Source organism: Adiantum capillus-veneris, chromosome 13 (assembly GCF_014529385.1).
Source record: "Adiantum capillus-veneris isolate H3 chromosome 13, ASM1452938v2, whole genome shotgun sequence".
NCBI classification, from domain to species: domain Eukaryota; kingdom Viridiplantae; phylum Streptophyta; class Polypodiopsida; order Polypodiales; family Pteridaceae; genus Adiantum; species Adiantum capillus-veneris.
Window position 1 is genome coordinate 6,301,435 of NC_140943.1, and position 19,296 is coordinate 6,320,730.

A 19,296-nucleotide genomic window follows, 5' to 3' on the forward strand; every position below is an offset into this window, starting at 1 on the left:
ACTCAGCCATGATAAAGGCTAGCATTTGTCAAGCTATAGTAAAAATACTAGAAGCGCTAAAGATCAAAACAACAACATAAGGTGTTATTAAGTCAAACAATAAGTGGACTTTTTAGCTCCCCACTTCTATTGAATTTACTATTGATTATCTTGAACATTCCAAAGGAAGAAACATTAAAGATAAACTTACTACGATGCAAAAAATGAACGTTTTTTCATGATTTTGAATGAGTATTCTTTATGGAAATGATGACACAATGATAGCACACAATTGGAATCCCCACTTTTTGCTCTTAAATAGCACAAATAGCATACATAACAATGTTATGACAAAAAGGGATTATTATCTCCTTGATATGCAACTCACCACCTACGTCTTTCCATGGTCAATGAAATCACCGATGTTTTCCCTTTCAAAACTCAATCATTTTTGTAGTGCACAAACCATTATTTAAATGATTATACGCACTAAAACCTGCAAGAATCAAAAGTCACTCTAAAAGAGATGAAAGACATGATTTGATTTCTCTTTTTTTCTTTTCTTTTCTTTTTCGAAGGAGGAGGGTGAGAACCCCCTTCTATTCCAAAAACAAAACCTTTTTGTTTTATTTTTTTTAATTCTCTGTTTTTGTTCTGATGGTGGCGGCACTGGCGGCTTGCAGCTGACAAAGACAACTCGACGAGCTTGAGGGCCCAACGAGGGGAAATGGGGAAGAGAGAGAGAGAGAGAGAGAGAGAGAGAGAGAGAGAGACGAGCCCAGCTGCATGTGTGTGTGTGTGTGTGTGTGTGTGTGTGTGTGGGTTTTTATGACTTTTGAGCAGTGAGGATGATTTGACTCATCAGATTGCTATGATTATTCGCCATAATATCAACTTGAAGCGCCAAGAGCAGAATGGGGCTCAACTGTTACAATTGCAGAATTATGCAGAGTTCCCGACCTAGGCAGTGAACATTAGGCTCCATCTCGCTGCGCTTGCCTGCTCTACGGGCAGAAGTGTCCATCATTACGGAGGGTATGACAAGAGGTGGAGGAACTGGCAATACTTGTAAAACCATCCAATCAGGACGTGCATACTTAGCATTAAATCCTATGGGCATACAATCTTCTTCAAAAAATGAAAAACAAATTTACTTCAAGATACCAAGCAGTTGTTGCTTTGTTTCAACAGGTTCTGGTAAAAACTGTTGCTCATCACTGTCTGTCTTCTTCTTACTGGATTTGAAGTCCTTCTGCAGTAGGACCTACAACGTCATCCCCCTCTTAGACTCTCCAGATCTACTCCCGTAACCTAATTGCCATCCCGCAGTATAACTCCCATAGCCTTGAAGCGAGCTTGCCATTATCTTAATACTCGGTGCAGTAGGCGTCAGGGTTGTCAATTGCCAAAAATGGGGTACAAAAGAAGAAAGACAAGGGGTTGGGGGGTGGATAAATGATGTGCAAGATCAAGTGAATGCTACGGCCATCCGAGTGTGATGAGGCGGGCATCAGTGCCATGGCCACAGTGTGTGGGTATGCCAACTGTGCAGCATGAGGAGCTCATAGGCAAGGCGTTGTGGGGTCGACATGAGGTTAAAGAGTCCTATCCGGGTGTATTGATGCATGCCAAGCAGCCAAATTAGTGGCAACTTCAAGGGAGTGGACTGTGGGACTCGGTAGCAGCCTTAGCAGCATTTAAGGAGTAAGAGACAGATGGCGGGGCTAGGTGACTATGTGTTTGTGGCTTTTTCTACTTGTGCAGAGTCAGGAGCCAGATTCCAGAAGCAAACAACCCCAAAAGCAGCTCCAACTGAGTATGACGTCGATGTGGTAGCTCATATTAGCGCGCTGCACGATGTCTGCAAGGAGGTCATGATGGCATTTATTAGTATGGCAAAAATGTTTGCAGGCTTGGACTGCAGTGAGTTGCGGTGGCTAGCTTTCAAATAAGGTAGCGACTGTTTGTTTGGGTTTGGTAGCGACTGCGATTCAAGCGCGCAAGTGGGAGGCCATGTGCAGGTAGGGCGCCGATTTTGTGGGTCCACCGAAAGTGAAGTTTTATGCATGCTCTCGACAAAGAAAGCATTTCGTGTGTGTGTGTGTGTGTGTGTGTGTAAGCATGCATTCATAAGAACAATAAGAGGGCAATTCCGGCCAAGAAAGCTTGCAAAATAGACAGCTAAGATTGCTTGCCTTGCGACCCGTGGCGATGACAGTAAAGGTATAGATCTCCCTTAGGGGACATCCCCTGTCGTGCTTTTGAGTGTATGGAGCTCGTACTCCAAATATAGCTCTCCTCATGAGATTCAAATGGGAATACCATCTTTTCAATAGACAAAAGTAGCACTCTTGAATTTTGGCAAAATTTTCCTCTCGATCCTTTTTATTGATTAGGTACCCCCTCAAGTACGATGCAAACTAGCACCAAAATTTGAATGTTGCAAATTGACACTATTTGTACACAAGATTTAGTGCCCTTCTAGTCCGGTTTATATGAGCAAATTAATGAGGACACACATTCCCCAATTAAATCATAATGCAAGCTCAAAAAATAAAAGGTGATTACTGATCAAGCATTGCATACACAAAATGTAAAGCATAAATTTGTCCCAATTGCAATTCCATAGAAAATCTTCAATTGCTCATATCTCTAAGCCCTTAATCATCCAAACCAAATTGGCTTGCCATTTTGGTACGTGCGGTGACACACAATTGATTATAGCATTTGCAAAGGCACAATTCAATGAAATTTTACCAATTCACATCAAATTGGTATACACGGCATTGGTAATACATAAAATCATTTTCAATTGTGTATCAATCGAATCATCCCAAATCAATTATACACATAGAAAACCAACCATTTTAGGTCTTTTAATCATCACAATTGGCAACCAAGGCCAATCATTCATCTTCAATTTGAACTTTGAATGCCATTGAGTAAGCACACACACCCAAATTTAGACCGAAATTATATGCAAAAAATTACATCAAATCCACATTGCAATGCTCAAATTGCAAACTAGATCAAGCATAATTAAATGCATGCATGCTCAATTTTCCAAAAAATAACCCTATTTTGACTCAATCAATCAATGCACACACTCAAAAATTAAGCATAAAAATTCAAATTTGACTCAATTGGCAATGCATTTAAGATTACACCTAATGATTACACACACTTTTCATGATCATTTCACAATCAAAAAACATTTAGGTGCCCCTGTTAACCCTCGTGGCTCACGGACACCCTATCGCCTACGACGGACACTGTAACCGTATTATTTATTTAAGTAGAGTCAGGCACCGGGCTTGTCGGTCCAATAGGGAAAGGTAGAGTGATCGCCGATGAGAGGCGCACTCTAACACGAACATGCTAGGGTTAGTTGGCTAAGCATGGGCGCCCAAGTGTGAATGGGGTGAGCTCACATAAAAGCCAATTAAACCTAAAATTGAGTCATTCTCTCATTGTGCAATAGAAGCTGCTCTTGCTCCATCTCCACCTTCTCCTTCACCATCTCCTTGTGTGTGTGCGTGTGAGAGAGAGAGAGTGTGAGAGTGTGTGTGCGATCGAGCGTTGCGGCGGCACGACGGCGGCGAGGCGGTTGAGCGCGGCGTAGCGGCGTCTCCCTCTTCTTCGTGGCGAGGAATCCTCTACGACATGAGCATAAGGCGGTGAGTGACACACCATTGCCCTCTTTGAGCTTACTAGTTAAACTAGTTGTGTGCTTGGAGCCGTCTGCGGCTCGTACACGGTGTATTGGCAAGTCCCTTGCCTCGACAGTGCGGCAAGGAGCGCACATTTTTGGCGCAGCTGCCGGGGAATAGCCCTGCACTAAGCCCAAGAGGCACTTTGTGCTTCTTATATGAGTGGTTTGCAGTAGGAAAGAAGAGGGAGAGGAAGGCGTATTTTTTCTACAAGTTGTTAATTCTGTTTTTCCAATGCGCACAGTTTGCATTTTCTGTTTTTCTGCTACGTACATTCAGTAATTAGTTAAACAGTTAGCAAAATTCTGTTTTTCTGTTTACACACAGTTAGCATTTCTTACGTTTTTTTGCGTTTTCTGTGTTTTCACTGCACAGTTCTGTCAAGTTTTAATTTCTGCATTTTCTGTGTTTTCTGGTTTGTGCACAGCTAGGTGCACAGCTAGTTAATTAAGTAGGTTAGTAATTAGGTGAACCACTGATTAGCAGGTCAGTAGGTAGGTGGGACAGTAAATAGTTAGGTGAGGTCAACGTGCACCAAAACGCGTACCAAATAATATCTCAAAAAAAAAAAGAAAAAAAAATTATTTAAAAAAAAATTGAAAAAAAAAATTCTGAAAAAAAAAATTCGAGAAATAAAAACGTGAGCGAGAGGGAGATTAGATTTTCGAAAATAAAAACGTGAGTTATAAAAACGGACGGGTTGGTTTGTATAAAAGTTAGATCGGAATCGGGATCATTTTCCCAAGCCCAAGCCCAGGCCTCAGTCCTCAATCTTATGATATGTACTAGACTCACTTTTATATATATACCCTACCTCCTCAAGAGGGAATGAGAGCATGTGGGACAAGTCCTCCACTCTCCTCCCTTCTCTTCCCACTTGCACCCTTAGACTTTCTAGTTTGGGCCTAGTTCCCTACTGGAAATTGACAGTTTTAGGGATTCCGAGGGCATAGAGTGACCAAACGGAGGGCTGTAAAGCACGGCACGACCCTCTGACCGATACGCTCGTTTCGAGCTATCACACGACCCATTCCACGACACGCTCTAAAAAATCTAGCAAAAAAAAAAAAAACAAAAAACACGCTAAAAACTAGTCACAAGGCCTCTTAGAGCAGCTTTTTGACACCTTAGGGTATCAAAAGCACATGCACTTACGCTCTGGGCGGGTGCTAGAACACGAGTATATTGAGGGTGCCTCTGTTCATACGGACACCCATTACCCATCCACGATAGGATCTAGACCCTCAGCGGGGACACAAGGTAGCACCACCCAAGACCCTAAAATAGCCGCTAGTGATTCCTCCTCCGACTCAGAAATCATGGAAGCATACCCTACCCAAAACACTGAGAGAGAAGGCCATGCACCTCCCGAAGCTCCACAGCCTAGTACTAGTATGTTTAGCCGTTTCATGGAAACATTAGGTAGAGCTACTCGCTCGGAACCTGATGCAAATGAAGCACACGAAGGGGGTGGGGAAGTGGACTCTCCTTTCACATCGCACGTGGACCCCACACCCCCAAAGAGTGTCCATGTGGATATCCTGCCAACTTCTTACCAAGAAGGCCCTGTTGAGCTGCCTCCTTCAGAAGTTCCCTCTAGAGTACCGTTGGTGACAAGTAAAACCACGGGGAGCAACATTGCTTCTACCTCACAAGAAACCGTTAACACGTCGACTCTAGAAGGATTGTTCATTAATGATCATTGGACATACGACCTCCACACTGAGGTGTTGACGGATCTACACTCTGGCCACGCCTACCATGTAGGATGGATAGAGATTGTACAATCCACTTCTAGTGCCACGAGCATCAAGATCAACAGAAAATGATCTGTAATGTTATCCATGGCATTATTCAATCAGAAAGGCAAAACCGAGGGGTAAATATACTCTCAACTGGCCCCATGAGATTTCTGGATACGAGCAAGGCTCAACAGCCTACTCTATCACAAATGGAGACTCCTCTAATGAGCCCCATGGACCCATCTTACGTCATTTCACCTGGGGTCTCTATGCAATCTGAGCCTCCGAGCGACAACTTTAGCTTCCCTAACTTGGCTCAACCCTCTATTAAGGAAAACACAGTGCTCACTCCAGGGATAAGCCTGACAGAGAATGTACCGATGACATCTACGGTTAGCGCAGTGCCACTACCTAGTGTCGTAGTACCTAATATGGGGCCTCGACCGTATGTGCCTCTAGCCCCTTATGCACACATGGCCGCCACACCTCCAATTGTACCACTTGTTTATGCTCCTCGAGTGCCGCTCCCTAGCCCTTATCCGAGTGGACCTATGCCCGGTTATGTTCCATATCCTGCATCATCCACACATATGCCAAGACCGTACCCGTCCCTCTCCCACATATGATTCCAAGAGTACCTCCACCGCCCTGCCTCCTCACATAGGTGACTTGGCAGCGTTTGCTCAAACCATAGGTCGATCTATCGCTGAAAATATGCGTCATGCATCTGATAGAGAGCCTAGAAGTAAGGCAGTACAAATTGCCAAACTCACGCAAAAATTCAATGGGGACGAAGATGCTAGGAAACACATTGAAGTGTTTGAACAAGTATGTGATTCCTTAGGGGAACGCAACGAACTACATAAGTGCAATGCCTTAAGCTTGACATTAAGTGGGAAGGCTGGAGATTGGTATAGGACCCTAAGGGTGGACGAGAAAACAATCTACCCTACCCTTCGAAGGTTGTTTCTAAAGGAGTACATACGAGAAGGTGTGCTTTGGGGCGTAGCATCTCAGCTACAGAAGGCCGAACGTAAGGAAGGAGAGTCAGTAAGGGACTTCATTAGTCGTCTAAAGCACTTAAACTCTCGTTGCCCTGTAAATGAGCGCTTCAACAATAACCAACTGCTTGATCGATTCATTCGAGGGTTGAGGAATGAAGGAATCTATAATGGACTAGTGATTAGAGGTATCACAACCTGGGAAGATGTCACTGCCAATGCAATCCAATTAGAGGACAACTTGATGATAGCAGGCATGAGGGTGTCTACTGACACGAGATCCACTAGCTCACAAGCCATTGAGTATGAACCCATGACTGCAAAGCCCATTGCCAATGAGCCAAAGGTATTTGAGACATTCTTGACAGACCTCACCAAGGCAATCCAAGAGTCTCTTAAGGATAATCGACCCCCTCAAAATAGTCACATGTATCCAAGAAGGGAGCAACAATGGTGTTCCATTTGCTTAGGTCCACATAGCACTAGTGAGTGCCCTACGTTTAGAGTAAAATTTAATGGAACTTGCAACGCATGTGGTAGGTATGGTCACCAAGCTAAGGATTGTTTAATGATCAAACGTATGATGGCAAATAGACCACCTGTAGCCTGGACGGATGCACCTCGAGCTCCTGTATTGATGCCTGCTCCACCTGTTGAGCAACTACCGCAACACATGGTCCCTAGATCTCAAAATGTTGTACAAGCTACACCGCTTACCACCTCCTGTGCTAGGACCGCAGCCCCCGCATCCAAGGTCGCCCCTATGAACCAAGTGGGTTGCGAGCCATCTAATGCTTATGCAGATGGCTGTGAGGAGGAAATAGACACTAGTATTGCCTACGGACTTGATACATTGGAAGAGTGTCCTATATACTACATGGAAGATTGTTGGGGGCAAGTCAAGCCGGTTTATCAAGCTGCTGCTCTCGCATCCAGAGGTCAAAATATCAACACCCAGGCTAGGAGGCCACCTCTTCAATGCTACGAGGGTGGTGGACCACATCGGGCAACGGAGTGCCCTATTAGGCTGCAAAAGAATGCTGCACAGATGCAAATGAATCAAGGGAGCACGTCTGCAATGCCAATACTCACATGTAATCGTTGTGGCATAGATCACTTGATTGCCCAATGCCCCTATAACCCAAATGCGCCTAAAATCACACCCCTAAATTTGGTCGAAATTGCTAGTGTGACATCGCCAATACCACCCGCCGCACCCGCTTATGCGATTACACGGTCCATGCTTCAAGGGCCAGGCCATACTCGAAGAGAGAGATACCGCGTCAGTTATCCAAGCAAAGAAAAAGAAGACACGAAGGAAGAGGTCGCAGAATATGGGAAATTCAAAGCCAAGTTCCAAAACAAACATAGGAACAGGAGATGACCCCGTGTATATGAATGACCTCGAGGATGATTCAGATTCAATCGAGACAATGGAGACTAGAACCAATACCACAAAGGGAAAGACCGACAAAGAAAACCGTAACATGGAACCAAATGAAAACCGAATAAGAGAAAACCATAAAGATCCTCTGAAAACACCACAAGTGTTTACAAATCCAATCCAAGACCCCCAAGATAAACCGCAGGGGCAAAAAGGGAAGAATCGTAAAAAGAAGATTGGGACGTACCCAAACCCAGTAGACGAGATTGAGCAGGTGAAACATCTAAGAGGTTTAGTGGAGGAGACTCAAAGGAAACTAGAACCAGAACCCATGCATGTCAAAATTCATGACACAGTGTTTCCCACGCAAGTTCATCCACCCCACATGAACCATAGACCGTTAGCCATATCTAGTATCATCCAAGAAGGGAGTGAGGACGGGACATCAGAAAGTGAGCATACACCTTTCTTGTTGGAAAGGATGTTTAACGAAGGAATACCTGATCCCATTGAGGAATATGAGATTCCATCCTCACCAGTTCCTAGTCAAGGACCTACACCCTGCAAAACGCCAATGAATGTTGCCAAACTAGTGGACTTCATGTCTTCTGAGGTCCGAACCACGATCATAGCAAAGCTGTATGGAGATCCTGAGTTATTCCTTGCACTTCGAGCATTCCTTAACGGAGAGCTACGAACGGGATTACCGCAGTTTGCGCAACCAAATAGGCCTGACTCGATTATGATTGATGAGGAAAATCATGTGCAATCACTTGACTTAGATGGACACGAGTCTGTGATCGAGGTACCCATTAACGAATTAGGGCAGTATTTTGAAGGCGACGAGTCTAATGCGACCCTACCCATCACTACCAAGGGATTAACTATAAAGGGAATTCTTGATGGTGGTGCGGGAGTTAGCATCGTTACAAAAGATTGTTGGGAATCCATGGAAAACCCCGCCTCAGTGTTACTAACATTGTGGTAAAGATGGCAAATGGTACCATAGCCAAACCTATGGGGATGCTCAAGGATCTTAAGATCAAAGTTCTAGGACACAAGGTACGACATACGTTCATTGTAATGGATTTCTCTAAACACCTTATGTCATATGAAATGATTTTAGGACGACCATTCATGAGGGAAGCACAAATGGTTCACGATTGGTCTAAAAATCATGTCTATTTGCAATTCCAAGACTCTGTCCTTAGAGTGGATTTGGTGACTGGTAAGGTACACCCCTTAGGGAGTAAAACCATTATTGATCATCGCTCTGACACCACCGTTCACTCGGCCCCACTACAATATTGTTACACTTGTAAGAAGGATACAGACATTGGCCAAGATTCCCCTTACATGGATGTGTTACCGGGTATAACGGAATCAGACAACGTAGACTGGGTACACCTAGCTGCAACCATAGATACCTGGGGAAATAGAGGAACCACTTGGGTCACACCAGAGGGGGAAGAGGTACCACAAATTGCACCTCTGAACATGATAAGTGCCATACATGAATCTTCTAAGGGCAAGGCAATTATGGACCAATCTGACAGTGACACCGATAGCTCAATAGAAGACTTTGACCAACACGACTTGGACACTGACTCCCAGAGTGAAACGGATTCTGAATCTCATGAATTAGAGAGTGGAGCAAGGTCAGAGTCAAAACATTCGGAAGGACCGAGCACATCAACCGATGATAGCTCCCCCGAGAGTGAAGAGGACACCAACGAGGACTCCTTTAGTGAGCCAGATCTAAATGCAAATCAAAAGCAGGTCTCAAATAAGAAAAAGAAAAACCTTAAGAGGCGTCGATATCGAGCCAATGTACGTGCTAGGATAAAAAAGAAGAGATCCTCAGCAGAATGGCTCAGTTATATAGGAGCATGTGATGCTCATCGAAAATTGGTAGACAATTGGGGTGAATATCTCCAAAATGTTATGTGGTGTAGACCACGACCCCATGACATAGCCCAATTAGAGATCATAGACAAGCCAAAGTTGAGCCGCACTGCAAGGAGGCGTCAAAACCAAGAGTTAGCTCGACAACACAAGAAAGCAGAAATGGAAGCACAAACCAAAGCACAACTAGAATCCACAGACTTGCATCCTGCACCAGAACATTTCAAATCTTACACCACAGGGGAAGCAAAGGTTGTGTACACAAAAGCCCAAAGAATACCTATCGATGGGAATAATGGAATCTATGATGGTCCGGCAATAGTTAAAGAAATAGAATTAGCTGACCCCGGTGAAGAATCAAAACCTGTTTTTATTGCCCAAGACCTCACAGAAGTTGAAGAGGCGGTCCTCAAAGAGCTTCTCAAGGAATTCAAGGACGTATTCGCTTGGACATACCATGATATGAAAGGTGTTCCACCTTCTGTGGTCCAACATACAATCCCTATGATTAGCACTGCGAAGCCCGTACAACAAAGACCCTACCCGATGAATCCTAAGTACGCAAAGATCATTCAAGAAGAACTAGAAAAGCTTATCAAATGTGGGTTCATATATCCTATTGAACACTCTGAATGGGTGTCTCCGATAGTTATCGTGCCAAAAAAGAATGGGAAACTCAGGGTGTGCGTGGACCTCAAAAAAGTTAATGCAGCTACTAGAAGAGACCATTACCCCCTACCATATTCCGAACATGTACTCGAAAGAGTTGCAGGCAAGGAAGCTTATAGCTTTCTAGATGGGTACTCAGGCTACAACCAAATCACGATAGCGCTAGAGGACCAAGCTAAAACTGCCTTCATCACAGAATTTGGCGTGTTTGCATTTCGTGTGATGGCTTTTGGCTTAACAAATTCCCCTGCTACATTCCAACGATTAATAAACACTGCTTTTAAAGAATATTTGAGAGAGTTTTGTGAAGCTTTCTTAGATGACCTTTGTGTTTACTCTTCTTGGAAAGAACATCTATCATGTTTGCGGAAGGTGTTTGAAAAGTGTAGGTTATATCGTATCTCATTGAACCCGTTCAAATGCCAATTTTGGGTCAAGCATGGAGTTATTTTAGGGCATATAGTATCCAAGAATGGTATCTCAACCGATGAGAGCAAAATTAAAGTGATTCTAGAGTTACCACCACCAACCAATTACAAGGGAGTTCAAAGGTTCATGGGACACGTGGGTTATTATCGACGGTTTATTTTATTTTTCGCTAAGATAGCACGTCCTTTGTACAAGCTTCTCATTGAATTTAAATGGACTGAAGAGTGTGACCAGGCCTATGAACAATTGAAGAAAACACTAGCAAGTGCTCCGATTTTAAGGACACCTAACTGGGATGTCATTTTCCATGTGCATATTGATACATCAAACTTTGCTATTGGGTGTGTTCTCACTCAATCAGGAGAACATAAATTGGACTATCCCATTAGCTTTGCAAGCCGTCAATTGAACGATGCTGAAAGGAACTACACCACTACAGAGCGAGAAGGTTTGGCAATGGTTTATGCAGTAAAGAAATTTCGTTACTACCTTCTGGCAAACAAGTTTGTATTTTATGTGGATCATCAAGCGTTGCTGTATCTGGTAAACAAGCCATGCTCCACAGGAAGAATCACACGATGGTTGTTAATTCTTCTGGAGTTTGATTTCACGATTGTAGTGAGACCCAGTAAAAGGCACGTCATGGCTGATCATTTGTCTCGCATACCCAATGGTGAAGCCCCTACAGGAGTTGATGATGAATTACCCGATACTTCCCTATTCATAGTTGAGACTATGCCTGAATGGAGTGAGAACATTGTTAACTTTTTAGTTAATGGTTTTCCACCCAAGGAACTTCGTAAGGATATCGCTCGAAGGCTAGTAAAAGAATGTGAACCCTATTGTTTGATTGCCGGAACCCTGTATAGACTAGGCAAGGACGATATTCTTAGGCGTTGTGCCCGCGAGGATGAATATTTGTATATCTTGCAAGAAGCACATATGGGCATAGCAGGAGGACATTTTTCAGGAGACCTGACTGCTAGAAAGGTGCTGCAATCAGGCTATTGGTGGCCAACTTTATTTAAGGATGCATCACTTTTTACAAAAGGGTGTGATGAGTGCCAACGTTACAAGACCACACAGCGCAAAGACAGAATGCCCTTACATCCTATTAAAGTAACCCAACCATTTGAAAAATGGGGCTTAGACTTTGTAGGTCCAATTAGTCCCGCAGCTCGCAACACTCAATCTCGATATATTCTAGTTGCTACGGACTATGTAACAAAGTGGGCTGAAGCTAAGGCTTCACAAAAAGCTGACGCGAGGACAACAGCTAAGTTTCTTTTTGAGAACATTATCACAAGATTTGGTTGCCCTTTTGAAATTGTTAGTGATAATGGTACCCATTTTATAAATGAGGTAATAAGAGAGCTTACCACGACCTTTATGATATCCCACCATAAGTCTACACCTTATTACCCGCAAGCTAATGGACAAGCCGAGAGCACCAACAAGACTCTAATCTCTATTTTAACCAAGACGGTAGAAGCTCATTGCACTGATTGGGATTTGAAGTTGACATCTGCTCTATGGCTTATCGTACTGCTTATAAAGTGGCTATTAATTGTACGCCATTCAAAATGGTATACGGCCAAGAAGCGGTTATGCCTTGGAAGTTTGTCATTCCTAGTCTTAGGGTAGCTTCGCAAGAAGGATGGAATGGTAACCCCTTAACCGAGCGTTTGTATATCTTAGAAAAACTAGACGAAGAGAGACAGTTGGCTGTGCAAAATGCTCTTGTGGAAAAGGATAGGAGAAAGAAGTGGTTTGATCGCCATGTGAAGGACAAGGACATCAAAGTTGGTGATAAAGTCCTTATGTATGGAGTACGTAAAGAGAAGAAAAAGTTGAAATATGCTGGTAAAGGACCATATAGAGTATGTGAAATTACCCCACAAGGTACCCTTCGTGTGGAAACTCTTGATGGAGTTGAAACCATTGGATTCCTCAATGGGAGTAAATTCAAAAGATATTACGATCCTTTAAGCCAAGAAGAACTACGGGCCATTCATCAAAAGAAGGCCACCAAAGCACAAACCGAGTTAAACAAGATACAAGCTCAAGCTGAGACTAAGGAGCGACAACAACGTATAAGACAAAAACGAGAGGCTAACCTTGGAGTCACAAATGCATTCCACGTGGAAATCGAAGAGGATGGATTGGACTCTGACACACCTCTACGATACCCTATTGAGTTAAATAGTGCCTATGGAAAAGTGCTATATAACGCCTTATTGGACACGGGTGCTAAATATAATCTGCTATCCTATGGGGTGTGGTGTCAGTTAGGGAAGCCACCTCTGTCTGAGAGTATTATCCAAGTCAAGGGTGTCAACAAGAAAAAAACTACGGTTTTTGGAATCTGGCATACTTCTGTCAGTTATGACAATGGAATTGTAGCTCAAGACTTTTTGGTCATGCCTACTGGAACTATGGAGGGTAATATAAACCTAGGCCGCACGTGGATGATAGCCACCAAATGCACTATTGATTGGGGGACTGGGGGTGTTACAACGCAAAAACCAACTCTTAGCCCTACCACTCAAGCCATAGTCCCTGAGATATTGCCTAAGGAAATAAAACCCAAGACATTGCATGTCCAGGAGGTTGAACCATACGTCCCCATAGCCCAACTCTCTAGAGCTTCAACTGATGTAGCTGAAAGAAAGCTTGAGACACACAAGAACCATCCTAATATAACACAGAAAACATACAAGTGGGTCCCTAAAGCCTCTATAGTGAGCATGGTTGATGCAAAAAAAACGGAAACCTAGTAAGAACCATCCCACTCACTCCAAGAAATGTAAAGAAACGTTGCGTTGGATTCCTAAACGACTATTGGAAGCCCAAGGATACTATGAAGGAAATGATCAAATCTGGGTGCCCAAACGTAAAGTGTACTCTTACCTGTCACCTGGCCCATGTAAACCCAATCCTGTGGCTCCCAAACAAATTGAAAATCGCGGAAAGGAAAAAATCATGGAATGTTACACACCCGATCTAGAGCTAGTTTGGGTACCAAAGAAAGAACGATTTGTTCCACCTAGCTCAGGAACAGGGAAATCAAATGAAGCTTCATGCTCTTCATGTAGTTCCTATACGCAAATAGAAGCTTCGACACAACCTCCACCTACCACTGTACATATCCATACAAGCACGAAAGAGTTTGCACCTCCCGGGGTAAGTTCACCACCTACAACAACATTGCAAATAAAATCATGGGAGAGTACCTTACCACCCTTGCAACTAGATGAAACGCATAGGGCGGTCGAAAACTATTGGTTAAAACCTTCACCCATAACAACTTGGAACAATTGGTTTCAAAAGGTGACGACCTCATTCCAAAAGGTATGATCTACCCAAGGAAGGGGGGAGTGTTTGCTAACATCAATCATTCACTCGCTCCCCTCTCAACCTTCCTCCCTGACCTCTCAATTCCAATCTTAGGGAATGTATATATATAGCCTTATACTCACAAAAAACAAAAATAGTAAAGAGTAAGAGCGACTAGCAACGAGAGAGCACCCTATCAGATCTTACATATAAGTCCAAATTCACCGTGTCAATTCAAGCAACACAAAAAAAAAACTTTTATGTTTTAAAGGCCTAACCGAATCTATCTGTCTTGTCAGAAATGGCTACTTCACCAGAGGCATGCACTTCTATTTTTTATGAAAGGTACCCTTTGTCTTTTCCTCAAGTGTTCTACGTATGCTACCCTATACTTTCTTGCGAATGGGATTTGATAGAGAGCCTTGCATGTGAGAGAAATTTTGAGGAGTTAGAATGGCTGATACGTCTATGGCTAACTAGTGATCCATACCCAGTAGCGAATGTGTCTCCAATGGCACATGCTTATTCTTTTGCACAAGATGAGTATCCACGCATCGCGAGGTTCTTGATTAGCATGCTTGCACAAGAGGATGATGAAGAGGAACTAATAGAGACCGAGGAAGACTATGGCCTCACGGACAACGATTTTATTTATCTAGATGATGAGGATAGAGGCCTAGCCTTAGGGTGGCCACCCGGTTTATATAATATCCTCTTTCCTTGATTCTAAAAGGGGTGACAGATAGGTAGGTTAGGGGTCTAGATTGTGTTTTGAGTTTGTTTTTTAGGAGTTTTAATTTTTCACACTGACATGCCTCCTAGAGGTATAGTGCCTGTTTTTGGATGTGTTAGGTAGGACTTATATGGATCCCCATCCACATGGCTGAGGACATCTGCTTCAACGAAATGAGCCACTCCATACCTCCAGGCGTACTACTTTCCATGATTCATGTTGGTGGATATGTGTAATTGTTAATAATGATTTTTCATTCTTTGTTTGAGTGCAATAGTTATGATTGTTATCTGCCATTATAGATGTATAAATTTGTCTTTGCTTAAGTTGATTGAACTCCAGTATCTTATGGATGAGCCTGGAGATTAGGAGACCGTGACTTTAGGTTAACTCATTTACTTGACCACTAGGCCTAGCTAATAAAATTATCTGATTATTTGAGACCTTAGGAATGTTTTAGGCAGAGAAAGGCTTGCTCACTCAAACAACAAAAAACACTAGTGCGAATACCAAGGAAATGGAAGCAAAAAAAAAAAAAACATAAGTGCCACAAATGAAAAATCTTACGCTGGAAGAGAAATCCTGGCTTGAATTGGTACTTCACTCACATGTATTGTCTATGGTACTAGAGCCCTAGAGGTTCCCAGTGTGGGTGCTTTTCCTTGAGAAGCAAAAAACCCCGGACATACAAAATAAGCACACACGTCACATGATTGTGACCCAAATTTTAAAAAAAAAAATTTAAAAAAGAAATTAAAAGACTTCCATTGAGCTTACAGTTAACATTTCAAGCTTTTGTTTGTAGTTGTGAGAGCGAGTTGGCTAATCAAAGCTGAAAAGCATAATTAGGGAATCTTGCATTTAGATAATCTTCTTAGCTAAGCTAGTACTAGAGTAGTTGTTTTAACCTTAGTCATAGCTAACTAATTGATAGACTCACCCATAAGCTCAAAACTCTTGATTAATTAATTTACTCAAAGTGCAATTTATTTGTCCTTAATGGCAGTTTAACATTTCATAAATCTTGCATTTACTCATTTCCACATGTACTTTACATTCCCCTCATGATTTATGGCAATATAATTCCGCTTGCTAAAACAGTGACTTTGCCTTGCAGATTCAAATCTAGATGCTCTACAACATGGACTTACCAAGCTTCAACTCAATAGCTTCCGAGGACGGAATCTACATCAAGAAGGGGGGCAATGTTAACCCTCGTGGCTCACGGACACCCTATCGCCTACGACGGACACTGTAACCGTATTATTTATTTAAGTAGAGTTAGGCACCGGGCTTGTCGGTCCAATAGGGAAAGGTAGAGTGATCGCCGATGAGAGGCGCACTCTAACACGAACATGCTAGGGTTAGTTGGCTAAGCATGGGCGCCCAAGTGTGAATGGGGTGAGCTCACATAAAAGCCAATTAAACCTAAAATTGAGTCATTCTCTCATTGTGCAATAGAAGCTGCTCTTGCTCCATCTCCACCTTCTCCTTCACCATCTCCTTTTGTGTGTGCGTGTGAGAGAGAGAGTGTGAGAGTGTGTGTGCGATCGAGCGTTGCGGCGGCACGACGGCGGCGAGGCGGTTGAGCGCGGTGTAGCGGCGTCTCCCTCTTCTTCGCGGGGAGGAATCCTCTACGACAGGAGCATAAGGCAGTGAGTGACACACCATTGCCTTCTTTGAGCTTACTAGTTAAACTAGTTGTGTGCTTGGAGCCGTCTGCGGCTCGTACATGGTGTATCGGCAAGTCCCTTGCCTCGACAGTGCGGCAAGGAGCGCACAGCCCCAATTGACCATCAATTATAGGAAATCAAGTGGTCTTGGATAGGCACACACACTCAATTTTTGCCCAAATTTTTGGCAATTAGGCTTATGCAATGATTGAATTAGCTTAGAATACACATCAATTACATGATTGCATACTCATATACCATCAATTCCATCACTTTATATGCATGCACACTCAAGATTAGATGCACACACACTTGAATTTTTTTTCCCTCTTCGGTGCATTACACACACAATGACTTTTATGCACACACATGAATTCTAATCATAAAATATAATATCTAATATCTAACCAACCCAAATGATTTTCTCATATTAAACTGATCACTTAATGTGGGAGAATAAACGGGAACAAGGGTTAAGATATAGACATGTGCTTATAGATCTATCTCAATACGGGGCCAATTGTAAAGGGGCCCAAATGAGAGCTGGTCTATCAAAGAGCAAGGCTAACCCCAATGGAGCATAAGACCTTAGGGTCAGCTTCATTGAAGACCTCCAATAATTGAGGTTCTTGAGATGCTTGAGGTGCTTGATGATTGAGATGCTTGAGGTCCTTGAGATGCTAGGGTTGCACTTGAGGTGAGAACGCAGCCCAAGCTTAAAGTGCTTAAGGGCCAAGCTTATGGTGGGAATTGGGCCTATGCATGAGGGGCTTGAGGTGTCAAAAGGTCAAGATTCAATCCCTACAAGGAAGGGGCGAGCCTTACAAGAGGGGGAATGAGAGAGAACACCCACACACTCACAAGAGGCATGCATGGTACAAAGAAAGCAAAAGGGACACTTGTCAAGTTCCTCCTCATGTTGCCTTCATGGTGTGCCTGAAGCCTATTGGTTGGCCACCCAAGGGGTCCAATGATAATTTAGGAGATTTAATTAATTGATTTTTTATTTATCAAGTCCTCTCTCTTAAAGGGGAAAGGGGGACACTTGTCCCAAGGCTACCCTTGCTGCTTGTAATGCCTCCTGCTTGTGATTGGCTAGGCCTGGAGGGGTCCAATGAGCTTCAAGCATGACCTACAAGGGAGGGTCGACCCAAGCAAGCTAGGGGGTTGCTTAGGGGGTATACTCACCCACACACACTCACAAACACTCTCATTGTGTGCTATGCAAAGTGCAAGAACTCCCTCTCCTTCTCCAAGCAAGTAGAGGTTGAGAGCCTACACCAACACTCTTGGCTATGGAGTGCAAATCCAACCAAGAGCCATGCTTCAATGCTTAATCTTGCCATCTCCTTCTTCTTCATTACTATGCTATTATGTATGCTAGCAAGAAGAGTTATGATAAGTGAGGAGCTAATTCTTTCTCCTATGAAATGTTTCTTCTTCCTCTTCCCTACCCTCATTCCCTGCTAGCTCTCTCCACCTTCAAAGGTGTTTGAGGTCTTGCGACTGAAGCTTGAGATAGTTAAAGCTTTCTTCAAGTTTATGTTATGCTTGTGATGCATGAATCTTTCCATCTTCATTGCATCACCTAGGTCACAAGGAACACAAAGGTTGTATCGTAACAAGTCTCTCTTAATGGGAGAAATTATAATACAAATGCCTATTGGAGAGGGGACCGACTCCACATAAATCCGGTCCTCAACTGTTGTCATGTTCTCTAAATTCTCTCTCTTGCAAAATTATTGTTCATGCCAAGTTACCTAATTGCTATGATTATGTTGCTATCTTCAATTATGTTCAGCCGCTATGCTCACAAAGTCATTTCTCAAAAGTACTCTCATTAATTTTCGCTACTCTCAAGTTAAATAGGCCAATTCCATTACAATTCTAGATGAGAAATAAGCATTATCTTGCACACACAAGGTTCATTAGTCAAAATTTGACCATCCATTTCATTCCAAAAGTGAATCAAATTAGGTGCAAAGTGTAGGTCAATTGAATCACACACCTAATTTTAGCAAATAATTAGCACACATTGAACCATATTAATCAATCAAGAATGAGCAAGTGGGAGCACTTACATTGTAATCACACTTCAAGCTATTCCTTTGCTCCACGTGAAGACACATCATTGCACACACAAGTGTGTGCACCATCAAATCGGCTCCAAAACTAACATTGTATACAAAAACGCAAACACTCAAATCATCAAATTAGGCATAATTAGCACAATTAACTTGATTAGAGTGATGATTCCACCTCTAAAAAGGGTATTTAACATACATTACACTTCAATATTAGCAGTTAGGTTAGCAAAGTTAATCAAAAATTAGTAAAAATTAGCATGAAATTAGTACAATTAGCATGGAAATGAAGCAAAATTAGTACGGGTTAGCATGAAATTATTGAAATTGGGGGTCGAATTGGGGGTTTGAGGTATTCATAACTCAATGATTAGCATCAATTAAACATCATCAAATCACACCAAAATTGAGTTACACACACTCAAAAACCGAGAAATTAGTAGTGAAATTACTCTATTCTAAACATCTTATACTCACTAGCTTAGGTTATCGATCCCCGGCAACGACGCCAAATTTTGGGAGGCGTTGTAGCAACGACCTAATCGCAATCCACACATATCAAATCCGTGGATCGACAACCCGGCTAGGGCATGGAAGCACAAGCATCGGATGAATAGAAATAGAGGATTCAAGAGATCACCTCTCCAATAC